Source organism: Castor canadensis, chromosome 6 (assembly GCF_047511655.1).
Source record: "Castor canadensis chromosome 6, mCasCan1.hap1v2, whole genome shotgun sequence".
NCBI classification, from domain to species: Eukaryota; Metazoa; Chordata; class Mammalia; order Rodentia; family Castoridae; genus Castor; species Castor canadensis.
In genome coordinates, this window is record NC_133391.1 from 129713389 (window position 1) to 129729971 (window position 16583).

At 38.1% G+C, this 16583-nt stretch overlaps 1 protein-coding gene across 2 annotated transcripts in view; it reads right to left on the reverse strand.

Annotated features, from left to right (window-relative positions):
• Positions 1–16583, reverse strand: part of Rab3c (RAB3C, member RAS oncogene family) — a 249968-nt gene that overhangs the window by 8276 nt on the left and 225109 nt on the right. The gene's annotated exons all lie outside the window — the stretch shown is intronic.

Here is a 16583-nt window from a genome sequence, read left to right on the forward strand (position 1 = left end):
GTATAATTGGTGATACACACTTTATTTGTATCTATTGATTAATTTGATACCAGTATAGCTGAGTAGATTAAAAAAATATTACTTTGTAAGAGTTAGTATGGCAACAATAACACTCCTCATCACCAAGCCTGTATCTTTCTTGTCTCTTTCTTCTACCTTTCAGCCACCATTTTGGCCTCTTGCCAACTTTTGAAATTGGCATTATTTGACATTTCATTCGATTTTCATTTCTACATTATACCAAAGTTATTAATCTTCATTTTTATCAACCTGAGGTTTAGAAAGAATCACGTGCAATTTCTTCTGAAAAGGGGACTACCAATTCTGATAATCCAGCTCTAATGTTTTCCCTGTCTGTCCTACTGCTGTCCAGTGATGTGTTTGAGGATGGCTTGCTTCCAGTAAATTTTTAGCATCTAATAGGACGCAAGGTGGCACTAAAGAGTCATGGGCTTTACCTTAAGCCTGCTTCCCACCTCCTTTAAGAGATTTTTGATTAGTGTCAGTCTGACAGCTCTCCAGGGCTAGTACACCACTGCATTCATCTACTGGGTGCTTATTTTTCCATACCTTGTGTATTCTATTGACAGAAATGTTTTAAAACCAGTAACTGGGAAAGGACACTTAATAAATTTCAATTGAGCAGGCAAAATTGCAAGAAGTTACAAAATTCAGGGACAATTTCACACCTTCCCTGATGTACCTGGGTAGGAGCAGCCTTACTATGCTGTTTTATACACAATCTTTTCATTCTATTGTTTGCATTCACATTCCACTGGCTGAGCTTGCCAGTCAGTTGCCATGACAACTTCCCCACTAGGCCAGCCAGAGATTGCTCTGGTCCATTCAGGGGATGTTGATTTAGGATGTGTTGGGCTGAACACAGAAAAGCATCTCTAATCCATTTTGAATTTTACACCCTATAAATCCTTCTGGTTACATCTGGCCCTATCTCAGAGGAGCCACATGGATTCAAAATGATTAAATCAGCCAATTTCATTCTAGCTTATGGAACCAAAGGAGAAACAACTAATACTTTGCATCCATGTCAAAATCCCTCAGATAACTCACAAATACTTATTTTCTTAAATAGTATTAAATAAAAATAATCCTCATGAATTAAAATTTCTAATTTATTAATGATATTATTTGGTCAGATGACTAAAGTTGAGTCTGAATTTCACTAGCTACTCTATTGTTAAAATTCAAGTGAATATTTTGACCAAAAAATATCAGTAAAGCTCAGTTCTGTAAAATAGAGATGGATATTTCAAACTGTCTTTGGCTTTTATTTCTCTGGAAAATGATTATGTCATTTTCTTGTAGTCTGAATTTCTTTATCTACAGATTAGGCCATCTGGTGTCAACAGATGTTTGTTTCTAGTGTTTGTATGGTTCATAGAGCTAAACCATTCTTTTCAGCATCTGCATCCAGGTTTGGAGGAAGCAAGTATGGATCTAAGCAATATTCTTGTTGCTTAGATATTGGAATGATCTGAATCCTATTTGCTCAGGTATCACTACCAGTTTCCCAGTATTGATGGGAGGTACTTTCTGTCACAAGATTTCAAAAACCCACTGAAGAAGCCAAGGTCCTTGGATGAGACTATGAAAAACAAATACCAGAATTTGGTACATATTTCCTGTTTTCATGTTCAATTCCCCAACCTCTTCTGCTAACACTTCTTTTATTTATTAGTATGTTTGGGAAGGCACTAAACTTGAAGGGTATTGTAAAGGATTGCATCATTGTTGAAAAATAGTGATCCACACAAGCTCTTGTCAAATGTGACTTCTTTAATCTCTGCACTGAGTCACTCTATGATACTGGTGTAAACTTCAGGTCAAAATAATCCTCTATCACAACAGCCTAAATGCTGTTGTGAGAAGCTCTTGGCTTCTCCACTTTAACTTGGAAACCTAAGAGTACATGACTGTTCAGAAGACTGTCCTGGGAAAAAAGTCACCATGTTATAACAGCCCTTATTTCCCCAGCATGGCTGAGAAGGGGATCATAATATGGTGAGTCTGGGGGAATATCAGTCAAAACACAACAGCCCCACTGTCAATACTTCCTAGGTTTGAGAACATGAGCAAGTTACACTTTTAATCTCTACTTTCATTATTTTTGACATTTACTTTTACCTATTTTATAGGAATATCGTAAGTCTCAAATGAGAAGATACGGCTAAAAGTGCCAAACTAGAAAGGGTTGTGATAACAACTGTGTAAGTAATAATAAACTACCATTTATTGAGTGATTGCTATATTATAGGTACTAGCTAAATCACTTTATACATTTTAACTCATTTTACTCATCACTTTCTCCAAATTTACTGGTAAGGAAATGGAGACACAAAATGGCTGGGTGATCTGTTCAAACATTTCCTTATTCAGCTGGTAAATGGCAAAGCTGGAATGTGAACTACTAACCTAGATGTCCTGCAGAAGGGAGCTTCTGCTTTGCTCCAGTTAAACTATAAATTTTTTGTTAATTAATAATTACAATATGGGAGACAAGTGGGGTGGTGTATGCCTGCAATCCCAGCTACTTGGGAGGTGGAAGTAATAGGATCATGATCAGATGCTAGCCTGGGCAAAAGTATGAGAACTTATCTGAAAAATAAACTAAAGCAAAAAGGGCTGGGGGCATGGCTCAAACTGTAAAGCTGCTTCCCTAGCAAGCATGAGGCCCTGAGTTTAAATTCAGTGATGCCAAAAATAATAATAATTACAATATATACAATGAACTTTCATCAATATATATAGTTAAAAAGTGATTAGCTCAAATTAATACTGTCAGTGAGCTAAAGGATACAATCTTTCTTAGCAATTTTAAAGATTTTCTGATATCTTATACTGCTTAAGATTCATCAAGATGACCATTACAACATCTCTATACCAAATTACAGAATTAACACAAAATTTTGGTAATTAGACTGCCAATAATATACATATATATATATATAATGAAACATTCAGTTTGCCATTATTTTATTGAGGTTTTTGCATCGATGTTCATTAAGGAGATTGGCCTATAGTTCTCTTTTTTGGATGTGTCTTTGTCTGGTTAACTGAATCCAATGACGTATCAGAAAGACCATTCACTATGACCAAGTCAGCTTTATCCCAGGGATGCAGGGGTGGTTCAACATATGCAAATCTATAAATGTAATACAGCACCTTAATAGAAGCAAAGACAAAAACCACTTGATCATCTCAATAAATGCAGAAAAAGCCTTTCATAAGATTCAACACCACTTCATGATAAAAGCTCTAAGAAAACTAGGAATAGAAGGAATGTACCTCAACATTATAAAAGCTATATATGACAAACCTACAGCCAACATCATACTTAACCGAGAAAAACTGAAACCATTTTCCCTAAAATTGGGAATGAGACAAGGGTGCCCACTCTCCCTACTCTTCAACATAGTCCTGGAATTCCTAGCTAGAGCAATAAGGCAAGAAGAAGAAATAAAAAGAACACAAATAGGTACAGAAACTGTCAAAGTCTCCCTATTTGCAGACAACATGGTCCTATACCTCAAAGATCCAAAAAACTCTACCCTCAACACTCCTAAACACTATAAACAGCTTCAGCAATGTGGCAGGATACAAAATCAACTTACAAAAATCATTACACCAACAATGAAAAAATGGAGAAAGAATATATGAAAACAATTCCATTTACAATAGTCTCAAAAAAAAAATCAAATATCTAGGAGTAAACCTAACAAAGGATGTGAACGACCTCTACAAGGAGAACTACAAATTTCTGAAGAAAGAGATCGAGGAAGACTACAGAAGGTGGAAAGATCTTCCGTGCTCATGGATTGGTAGAATCAAATGGCTATACTACCAAAAGCAATCTATATGTTCAACGTAATACCCACCAAAATCCCAAAGACATTCATCACAGAGATTGAAAAATCTACCCTAAAGCTCATTTGGAAACACAAGAGCCTGTGAATAGCCAAGGCAATTCTCAGCAACACTGGAGGATCACAATATCTGACTTCAAACTGTATTACAGAGCCATAGTAATAAAAACAGCATGGTACTGGCACAAAAACAAATATGAAGGCCATTGGAACAGAATAGAGGACCCAGATATGAGTCTACACAGCTACACCCACCTTAGTTTTGACAAAGATGTCAAAACATATGATGGAGAAAAGACAGCCTCTTAAACAAATGTTGCTGGGAAAAGTGGTTATCTGCCTGCAGAAAACTGAAACTAGATTCATGTGTATCACCCTGAATTAGTATCAACTCAAAGTGGATTAAGGACCTTAATATCAGACCCCAAACTCTGAAATTAGTACAGGAAAGAGCAGGGAATACTCTGGAAGCAATAGGTATAGGCAAGGAATTCCTCAATAGAACTCCAGCAGACCAGCAACTAAGAGAAAAGATGGACAAATGGGACTACATGAAAATAAAAAGCTTCTGCACAACAAAAGAAATGGTCTCTAAACTGAAGAAACAACCCACAGAGTGGGAAGAAACATTTGCCAGCTACACATCCAACAAAGGACTGATAACCAGAATATACAAGGAACTCAAAAAACTAAACTCTCCCAAAATCAATGAACCAATAAAGAAATGGGCAACTGAACTAAACAGAACGTTTTCAAAAGAAGAAATCCAAATGGCCAAAAAACACATGAAAAAATGTTCATCGTTCCTAGGCATAAAGGAAATGCAAATCAAAACCACACTAAGATTCCACCTCACTCCTGTGAGAATAGCTATCATCAAAAACACCACCAACAACAAATGTTGGCAAGGATGTGGGTAGAAAGGAACTCTCATACACTGCTGGTGGGAATGTAGGCTAGTATAACCACTTTGGAAAACAGTATGGAGGCTTCTTAAAAAACTAAACATAGATCTGCCATGTGATCCAGCAATACGACTCCTAGGGATATACCCAAAGGAATGCGACACAGGTTACTCCAGAGGCACCTGCACACTGATGTTTACTGCAGCACTATTCACAATAGCCAAGTTATGGAAACAGTCAAGATGCCCCACTACCGATGAATGGATTAAGAAAATGTGGTATTTATACACAATGGAATTTTACTCAGCCATAAAGAAGAATGAAATTTTGTCATTCACAAGGAAATGGATGGAACTGGAGAACATCATCTTAAGTGAAGTTAGCCTGGCTCGGAAGGCCAAAAATCACATGTTCTCCCTCATATGTGGATTATAGACCTAAAGCAAATGCAGTAATATTATTGGACATGGGCCACACGCTAAGAGGAGAACGTGTATAGGAGGAATAGGGAAAGGTAGGAAATCCAAAACTTGAAAATGTTTGATGTGTCCACTGTAGAAGAGAGAATAAAGGAATCCTAAACTGACAGAGGCCACTATGGGAAAGTGACCAGGAAGTAGTGAAGAGGTCTGGTAGAGATGAATCAATTCGGGTTATAATATATATGTGCATGGAAGCAACACTAGGAATCTCTTTGTATAGTTATCTTTATCTCAAAAGATATTGCTTATGTGTTCTCTTCAACAAAATTAAAGAGGGCAGAACAGGTTCTGCCTGGAAGTGAGGGGGTTGGGGGGAAGAAGAAGAGGGTGGGGAAGGGGGGGAGAGAGGCCCAAACAATGTATGCACATATGAATAAGTGAATAAACAATACAAAAAATGAAAAATTGTATAATTGATACAAAAAATGAAACATTCAAAAATATCTTAGATGAAAATTACAAACATTAGTATTTTACTGTTTAGTTGTTTAAATTCAAGGCAAAGAAGAGTTTACTGTGCAGTTCATTGATTCTCTGTCTAGGTGAATCAATGTCTTTTTCATGCACCTATGTGTGAAGCCACTCATTTATCTATGTTCATGAGTGTTCAAAGCTCACGGCCTAATTCATAACCACAAATCTAACCACTATAGACTTTATTCTTATTTAATTCACTGAATTTTATAGCTATTACCTCCTGCTGTCTCTGTACTTTAGTGTTAACTATAACAACGTAAGTTTTTTCTCAGAAATCTTTACCTTCCTATCCTTATACATCAACATCAGTGGGAAACCACATGTCAGTCTGTACTTCAGAGACACAGTCATATAACTTTGAAGATTGCTTCCAATTTACTGGGCAGAAAAGTGTGCTTCATAAAGATCAAATAAGTAGCCCAAGGTTACACAGCAAGCCTACTGTCAATCCTGACAAAAATCTCTTGATAAGTAGGTCACCAATAAAGCTTCCAGCCTTGGACACCTGTCCTTCAGACTACATCATCTGCTGTTAATAATTTCAGCACATATATGTCTTCATCAACTAATCAGTGAACACTTTCAATGAGCCATAGAAACTCTGACCATCCTTTCTCATTCCTGTCTTGTCGGTACCATTCGCATTCTTTTCTGGCAGACGCAGCACTGCTCCCAAGTTGAATAAGCATTGCATGTGGTGCAGTACATCATTGTTTTAGGTTTTCTCATGCCTCATCCTGAATGGATCACTTTGGCCCTTTCCAAAGGCCATTACAGGCATGCCCAGACATGCCCTGTATATGACTTCTTGGTGTTAGGGAACAGACAGAACCTTGAAAACAGTTTGCTTGGAAAAATGCATGAGCTATGCTGAGAAAAGAAGGGAAGAAGCACAAAGTCAACTTAGTTCCTCCCTTTTTGAAGCGCATATCATTGAAGAAGGCAGCAAAAAGGGAGTATAGATCAGATTTCACTTGAGGGCCCAAGTGGCGTGATCTTATATCCTGACTTCATAGATTGGAGGCCCACCTGCCTTAGAACCACCTGAAATGTGTAAAAGTTTCCAAATTCCACCCCAAATGTCCTAAGGTGGAATACACATTTTATCAGGCTGCTTGGGTCTCTTATGCATCTGAAGGGTTAAGACTCACTCTTCTCTGTGCGCCCATGTCCGTAGCAGAATGACTGACAATAGCCAAAGGGTAGAACTAAGCCGAGTGCCCACTGACCAATGAATGGACAAACTGTGGTCTATAGATATGATGGATTTTTATTCACCTTTAAAAGGAAGGAAATTTTGATCATGCTATGATAAAGATGAACCTTGAAGATGTTATATTAGGTGAAATAAGTCAGTCATAAAAAAAATATGGTTGCACTTATAGAAGGTAACCAGAGTAAGTCAAATTCACAGCAACATAAAAAATAATGGCAGTTGCCAGAGTCTGGGGGAAGGGGAAAGAGTGACTTATTTAGTAGGTATAGAGTTTCAGTTTTGCAAGATGAAAAGAGCTTTAGAGATTGACTGCACTACTGTCTGCATGTACTTATACCACTGGGCTATACACTTGAAAATGGTTAAGAAGATAAATTTCAGGTTACATCTCTTTTTTTACAAAAAGAGACAGAGAGAGAAAGAGAGAGAGAGAGAGAGAGAGACTCACTATCTACACATATTGCTGGAGAAAACTTAAAATGATGAAGACTCTTTGGAAAGTAGTCTGGCAGTTCCCCAAATGGTAGAATTAGTAATTGATCCAAAAATTCTACTCCTAGATACAAACCAAGAGAAATGAACACATAGGCTCACGTAAAGCTTTGTACACTGATGTTTATGGCAACATTAGTCACAATATCCTCTAAATTAGGAATAGTCCAAATACCCACTAACTGATGAATGGATAAATAGAATGTGGTATAACTCTATAAAGTGATATTAATAAACCATGAAAAATAATGAAGTACTAATACATTGTGCAACACAGAGGAACCTTAGAAAGACTATGCTAAGTAAAAGAAGCAAGGTATTAAGGAACACGCATTATATAATTTCTTTTTAATGAAATGTTCAGAATAAGTAAATCTACAGAGACAGGAACTAGATTACTGGTTACGTAGGGCTGGGGTCGGGAATAAGAGGAAATGGGGAGTAAATGCTAGTGGGCATAAGGCTCCTTTCTGAAGTGATGAAAATATTCAAAAATGTGATATGATGAAGATTGTATAGCTCTGTGACTAGAGTAAAAGCCACTGAATTCATTTTAAATGAGTGAATTTGTAGAGTATATAAATTATATAATAATAAAGCTCTTATATACAGTTACTTAAAGTGAACCATTATCCTAAATAAATGGGAATAATAATAAACTGTCATCAGAGATCTCTCCAGAAGGAAATCCCATGCCTTACTGACGAAACCATTCCAGTGACTGGCAGAATTCTCTGTTAAAAAGTGTTTACCCAACCTAATGCAAACCCTTCTATAGGTGTTTAAGTACAACCCTTTCTGCTCTGCTCTCAGTGGAAATGAGAGAGCAACTGATTCCCTGGAAGGGCATTCTAGGTCATGCTGGTGAACATAAAGGGCCCCAACTCCATGCCACATGACTGGTGGCATAGGCCTGCATTGCTGGCACTGCTCTGTACGCTTTACTCCTTGAAGGCCCTTTGGAGAAGCCAGGCACCTTTTCACGCTGATGCCCACAGGGCAGTAAGCAGGCCTTTAGGCCAACAGCATGCTGCTCACTGAGGTGGCAGGCTCCAGGCTGTCACTCTGGCATTTGAAGAGTACTGAAATGTCACAGCACCCCACAGAGACTCCTTTCCACTTGTGATTGCAATGTTAGCAGTAATAATCACAATTCCAACAGGAAGCATCTCTTTTTCCAGTGCATTCATTAAAGCAATCTTATAGGTGACCCTAGATTCATTCCCATGCATTAATAGATATACTATACTGTAAAGTGCTGTCTAGTTTCATAAGATTTTCTGCAGGATTATTGTTCCCTTTTTACCCTAGGAAGGTCCTGAACACCATTTTGGGCTCTCTAATCTTTTAAAATTTTATGTTGCAAGAAAAATCAAAATTACTATTTTTTTCCTGGAAAATACTTAGTAAAATCACAGTGCAATAAGTCCTTTCATTCCTAATTGTTAAAAGTCTATGTTTTTAAGTTCCTTTTCCTAAACTCCCAAATATGATCTTCTATGTCCTGATTCTAGATTCCATGTCTTGTCCTTCTTTTATTTATTTTTATTTTATCATTTTTACATTTATTCACACGTGTATATATTGTTTGGGCCATCCATCCCATCCCCTTCCAGGCCGAACCTGTTCCGCCCTCTTGTTCTACAATTTGTCCTTCCATTTCTGTGGAACTGGATGAACCAAGTTGCAAGGAAAGGTCATTGTGCTGCCTGATGGGTGACAGTTGGGTCAGAAGAAAGGACTGCTAAGCAGCAGGAAAATCACATATTAACTTGTTCCATGTTGGGCCCCAGCCTGGAGACAGACTTTAGGAGGAGGATTGGGAAGGTTTTGACCCACTTGCTTGAAGAAGTGCCAAAGAAAACAGGCTGAAGGTGCAGAATGACCAGGAACTCAGCCAAAGGTGAGTGTTGCTTAAAAAAAAAAAAAGAAAAATCAAAGCTTTCAGTTCCTAAGTCCTTGTCTTTCGCCAGGCAAGGACAGATGGCAGGATTCTGAAACTATGCAAGGGTCATTCTGTGGCTTTGACAAATACCAGTCCACAGAGAGTTTTCTTCCAGTCCTTCCAGACTTGAGCTAACTCCCTTTGTTTCTGGCAAAGGCTCGGATACAGCACAGCAGAGGAAGTAGCTGTCCGAGTGTCAGACAAGGCTGTACATTATGGTTCCTTATTTTCAGTTGAACAAATTCAAGCTCCACAGCCTGGCAGTCTCCACCATTACAGACTTCTTCCAACCCAACCTCTTCCCAGACCTCTACTCTCACACCCAACCTTCCACTTCCACCAGGCTCATGTCCCTTCTCTGTCTGGTGGATAGACTCAAAGCAACCCCACTGCAGCTCCATCCATGTGAATCTCAACTTGAAGCACATATCCACATCCTTTCCCTTTTCTCAATCTGGCCTATCCTTCTAGACAGAGTTTGCTGCCTTTTGTAGCTTGCATTTAATCTTTGACCAACCTTAAAAAAAAAAAAGTCAAGATTTCCCCCATACATTTTCAGATTTCTGGTGTATTTTTAAACCTTGGAATCTTCAATGTAATGAGCCTGTGAAAGGCATGCCTTGGCATTTATGGCTAGCACACTCAAGATGGGTTATCTCTCCAACTGACCACAGTCCCTGTCACTCCTGCTGTCTTTTTGACATGAAACCCAGGTTGGAATTGTCGGTTCCCTTTGCACTTGTGTTTCTTGGCATCTGTGTCTATTAACGGGGGGGGAAATGGAAGTTACACAGAGAAGGGATTCTTGTTTCAAGAGAAAGGGGAAAGCATTCCGTTACTTTTGTGACATTTTTCTATGTATTTAATCTGCAAACAAATCATGTTTGGATTTTAGACCAGGCTATTGTATTCAATTAACTTATCTACATCCCTTGTAGATATTTGAGTTTGAAGCCTTCCACATATAGCTGACTTCGTTACAACTCTAAGGTCTTGCCTGAATGGCCCTAGCCCTCCCTGGGCATTACCTACTCCCTAGAAATACTTTTCTATCATGTATTTGGAACTTTGTTGCTGTTTTATACTAGGTATAAAATTCAACATTTAGCATTTCTTTTTTTAGCACTGGGGTTTGAACTCACAGTCTCAGTCTTGCTAGGCAGGCACTCTTACCACTTGAGCCACTATGTCAGGCCATCCTTTAGTCATTTTGAAGTGTACACTTCAGTGGCTCTTTGTATACTCCCAATGTTTTACAACCACCATCAGTCTTTAATTCTAGAACATCTTCATCACCCCAAAAGAAACTGTATCCACTAAGCGGTCACTCCCTATTTCCTACCAATCCCCAATATTAGGTGTATATCCCACATGGGGTTCTTCAGGTCCCTCGAAATATTTAACACAGTACCCATCACCAGCAGGTGTCTAGCAGATGTTGGCTAATTAAAGGATTGATTGCTGTTAATTGGTTGGGAGAAGCTGGTAGGGTGGGAATAGAGAAAGGGAAGGAAAGAGAATCACTTTTTTCCTTTGTGCATGATGATGAAGTGACTAAACCTGTGAGCAATTCTGTCAGCCACATTATTTCTAGATGGAGCTCACCAAACATGGAATCCATATAATATCATTTTGGTCTTGCCCTATGGGAAATTTATGATATAAAACAAATTAAACTAGCTCTATTCATCCATGAGGAAAGACACATTTCTGAAAAATTTGAAGAAGTGCAGAAGTGTTACACTTCAACACCTGAACTAATAACTCTTAGAATGTTGAGAAGTCCAAGTTCTGTCAGATTGGGTTTTTAACAGAGATAAGGATCACTTATGATTGGCAGAGTGTCTGTTTATATTCAAATAGGTGCCAAGTGTTTTTTTAAAAGGGTTCTCTTAAATCCATTAAGTATTCCCTTTGTAACTTCTTAACATTTTAATAAGTTGTCAATGGTAAAGAAGACTATTTCCAGCCCGGCCTATTTATGAATTCTCAACAGAAACATCAATAACTTTTATTTTTATAGGATTTTCAGTTTGTGACAACATTATCAATTAGCAGGTTATGTTTGCTTTGAGGATGCATCTGAAATAGAGCAAATATTGTTTTCAAGTAGCAGGGCAGAAACTAGTGAGATTTCATTGTGATATCCAAGGATGTAAAATCTTAGACAATTTATTGAGCACTACTATGTACAGACTACTATACTAAGCCTTTTATATTTACTTTCCTAGTCCTAGAACTAGCTCTGTGAAGTAGTCACCTTTACAATATTCATTTTACTGCTGAAAAAAGAGTTGCACATGTAGGAAATCCAGTGAAGAACTTAAGTCATGCTCTTTTCCTCATGCATTCCTGTCTACCTACATATATTGTGGCAGTGCTTCAACCAAGCATTGTGGAATAGTGACGTTGGTTTCATGAAAACAGTTGTGATGATTCTTATCTATACTGAGCAATATGTTTTAATGTTTACCAGTTCTTTAAATCAGAAAATTCCTGTCAATGTCTAAATTTAGCTCTTGTCAAAAGCAGCCCAACCCAGTCCTGTCCAGAGAAGACACATAGAACCATGTGACGTTTCACCTAAAAGATTTTCCTTTCTATGATGATAAGTTCTGAAAGTTGTAATTAAGTTAACCCCTCTCTTGATAAGCCTGAATATAAAAAAGGAATTATTTCTCCAGAAGCAGCTGATATGTCCACTGAATTCTCAAAAGAGAGGATAAAACAATGAATCTTAGGCTTTAAAACTCTTAGACTAGCCACTTCCTTGTCAAATAAATCCAATGCAGGTGAATGCCAGTTAATTAAAGTTAAAAGAGAGAGAGAATAGAGTGTAGTAGCTAGAATGAGTGGGGAAATCTACTCTGATGGCTTTCAGAACAAACATCACAGCTTGGTATATAGATGGGGATGAGGTACTTACAGACAACAAATAGAACGTATCCCTGGAATTTGGGACTGAGACTAGAAAGAGTCACCTGCTGAGAATAAAGTTACTAAATGCCACAATGTGCTTCCAATTGGCCACTTTCAGAAGTGAGTCACCCTAAGATAAGATTAACAAATGACTTTTTGCTCAGAATGGGACCCTTCTGAAAATCAGTAAATGATTTCCAGAATAGAGAGAAAGATTGCTTTCTTTTAGCTATGGTCTAATGAATTACAACATTTGTAAGGTGAGACCATCAAAAGAGAACAGAGTTGATCTCCACAGAGTTGAGGAAAAGAAGCACCAAGGATTGGGAGTATTCACTGCCTGGAGTGGTCTAGAATAAAGAAGAATATGCATATGCACAGCTGTGTGAGAATGCAGGTTGGCCTGTCCTCTCCATCAGGATAAGGGGTCATTATCCTCGCTCAGCACCATTTCCTTAATGCCACAGACCTGGCACGGAGTAAGGCCTAAACAGAATAAATAATAAATGAGGAAACATCATTGGGATGGTTTACCTTATTATATTTTGACCTTATAGATTATGCTATTTTTCAATTTCTGCAAAGCATTCAATTAATTACATGAGATATTCAATATTTTATTATAAAACAGGTTTTGTGTTAGATGAATAATGTAGGCTAATACATATGTCCTGAGCATGTTGGAGGTAGGCTCAAATAGTCTATGGAGTTTGGTAGGTCAGGTGTATTAAGTGCATTTCCATCTTCTAATATTTTCGACTTATTTTGGATATAATGCCGTGGTTAAGTTGAGGAGCATCTGTTTTACCAACTACATGGCATTTACATTTCTCAGCACAAATAATAAAAGGCAAGTTTAATTAGAAGTCAGTCCCTTGTGAATTTGGTTAGTGTGATTTGTTCTTCACTGTTCCCAGTTATGATAATTTTACCCCGAGAGAAACAAAATAACACTGGCCAGTATGCAAAGCTGGTGAACAGACCTGAAGCTCTGCCAATTCCATCTACCAAGGATACTCATTACCATCCATGGTGGACCAACAGTACTTGATTTGAACTCTTCCAATTTCCAACACTTAACAACATAAACTCTATCTAGATGACACTTTTTTGTATGGTGCTGGGGATTGAAATTATGCAGTTTATGTTTCTTATACCTGACTTTAATTTTTGGTAACATTATTACTAGCACTTTTATGTTGTTTTGTAAAATAAACAAAACACGAAACCAGCAGTTTATACATATCTCCACTACACAGAGCTAGATTCAGTTTTAAACATTTCACAAACTTGTGTGAATGGGAAGAGGACACAGCTTGGAAGATCATCCTGAGACAAGAAGCAAAGTTTTGAGCCAAACCCAAGTAAGAAAAAAATGGGGCAGGAGATATATAAATATGAGGTTAGTTGAAGGATAAGCAGCTTTGATCCCAAGGGTAGGAAGATAATGGGATTTTGCAAGATCTTTACCAAGAAGACTTTGTATATTGGTGGCCCTTACAGCAGCTGGACTCTGAATAATAGGGCTACTACCCTTGGGGTCAAATGTTAGTAGAGATCTGGATTAGTAAGAAAGTACAGGAAAGAGCACGTAAATTAGTTTAGTTGACTACAGAAAGGAATGAACAAAATAGGAATCTGCTAGGGCTGTGAGAATTTATTCACTAGACAACATAAGTTGTGTGGAAATTTAGAAGTAAAACAAGAGTGCAGAATCCTGAGGTCAAAGAGGAAGTTGGGTGTACCACTAAAAGCTGCTGCCTGAGGTGTCATGGGCTAGTCACTTGTCATCCAAACTGAGTTACTTTTGAGATTGAAAGGGGCTGTTATTCATGTTTACACTAGGAAAAGAGCATTCACTGGGACTGTCTTGAGCAACCTGGGATGCATAGTTACTTTATTCATAAGGAACACTTTCTGAGAAATGAATTTCAACTGCCAATAAGGAGGATTGATATCCATGAAGTTATGAAATACAAATCAGACTTAATAGGACTTGGGGAGCTCAAAGAAGATGAGGACCAGGAGGAAGTGGGAGTCTTTTCCCTTCTTTACATATGGATGTAACCACAGCTAAGCAAACCAAATACATTAAGATGTACCCTTGATTCATTTTATACCTCCTGGGAATACTTAGTCAAAAAAGAATGTGAGCCAGGAGAAATAATTGTAGGGAGGCTGTGCTTCTCCAGACAGTTGTATGCAGCCAGGTATTCAGAATATTTAAATAGCACTGCTGGGAATCCCTACAGAAACTAGAAGTTGGCAATCCCTATTCTTTCATAAACACTACAATTAAGATTTAAACTAACCTTAAAAGCCACTGAAGAACATCAGTGCAAATTTGGAGCAGGTGGTTTGAGTTTAAAAATAGACTTCAAGGCAATGCTATCCTCATTAGAGTTGCTGACTTCTCAACCTGGCTTTACTGTAGAATTGTTTTTGCAGGGGAAAGGGGAAATAATTTTTAAAAGTTGAAGGGGGAAAAAAAATCATCCTTCATTACACTGTGGTGGCTGGAGGCAAGTTACAGGTTTCAGCTCAAGAGGAAAACTTGAAAATGTCCAAAGTGGGAGTGTGTCCACTACGAGGGCTGTTCATGCTTCTCTGTTTTTGATACCCTAGCTAACTGAATGGCAAGAAGAACACCTACTGTATTGACAGGCTGAAGCCTATAGAATGAAATGAGGTATAAAAATGTTTGTACCACCAAACCATTAAGCCAGTGCAATTCTTTTGCTTAAGAGAAGGTTGATAATGCAGACATAGATAGGTTTAATGGCCAAGTCTTAAGATTTGCTTTACTTTTTTATACACATTTCTTATGTTAGACTAAAATGGATTTAATGGAGGGAACTTTTAACTTAATTGCACATTGTAACACACAAAGTCCTCTTCTCTTTACTACTGAGCCTCCAAATTCCCATTGTCCCCTTACTCTTTGTAGATCAAAGCTCATCAAAGCATTTAAACTATAATTTACCCTCATTTTAAAAGCACAGATTTCAGGAATCAAGTCCTTATGTTTAAGGACTCTCTACCCTCACTCTTCTAGGTGTCATCTCTTCTGCATGCTAATAATGCTGATTTTTACTCCCAAATTCTCCCTCCATGAGGACTTTGATCAATTACTCAAGCCAGACATGCAGGGTTGTCTTTTTATGCCTCTGTTCCTTAGTGTGCAGGATCAAGATATTCACCAAGTGTTATTAGTTCTACTGCCTAAAGAGGGCAAAACTCTCTCTATCCATTGTGTTCCCACTGCCACTGCTTAGTTGAGGCCTGTGGTCCTACACTTTAACACAATCAGGTGAGACAGGGTGAAGACCTAAATGAGGGATTCTCAGCCCTGATTTCCCAATGTTAGAACTAACTGATGAGCTAAAAGCAATCATGCTCCTACTCCAGCTTCAGAGATTCTGAGATTCTGATTTACCTGGGGGGTGTGTGAGTGTGTGTGTTTGTGTGTGTGTGTGTGTGTGTGTGTGTGTGTGTGTGTGTGTGAGAGAGAGAGAGAGAGAGAGACAGAGAGAGAGAGAGAGAGAGAGAGTCCTGGCATGACTGCTGCAATGCTTTCTAGGTAGTTCTAATGTATATCCAGGATTGTTTGGGCCCTTGCCATATCTCCCATGATTGTGTCCCCTTCTGTTGGAGTCCATCCTTTCTGTCTTCTACCTCCAGTCCTAATCAGTGGTCTCAGGATATTTTTGATAATACAATCTTTATAGTTTTTAAAGAAGATTCTGCACTGCTCTAGTATATGAATGCTTATTTTATAAGTTATATTTTGACTAGTATAAAACATACCCAATAACTGAAAATAAGTAAGTTGAGATACAGATAAATATGTGTTAATATTTTCTTTCTGCGCTCTGCTTGATCTTCAACACCCTAATTCTGGGAACACTGCCATGATAATTGGTCTAAAATGAAATCTAATCTTATCACTCCACTATTTAAAATCTGATGCTGGTTCCTCAGCATGTGTAGAGCAAAACTTAATTTCTTCAGCCCTGTAAACAGCCTCTCCATGATATATCTCCATTATATCTCTCCAGAGTGCTGTTTTTTCTGTTTAGAGGGCCTGTCACCCATCAAAATCCTATTTGTTCTTCAAAACCTGGTCAAGATTGTCTCCTCAGTGTGACCTTACTCAAAGCCCCAGACAGGGGGATATTCTTAATTTCCTGAGCCTTGTAATATGAAGTCTGTACTTCTATTATGTACCTACATACTGACTTTAAAAAAGTGATTGTTTATGTG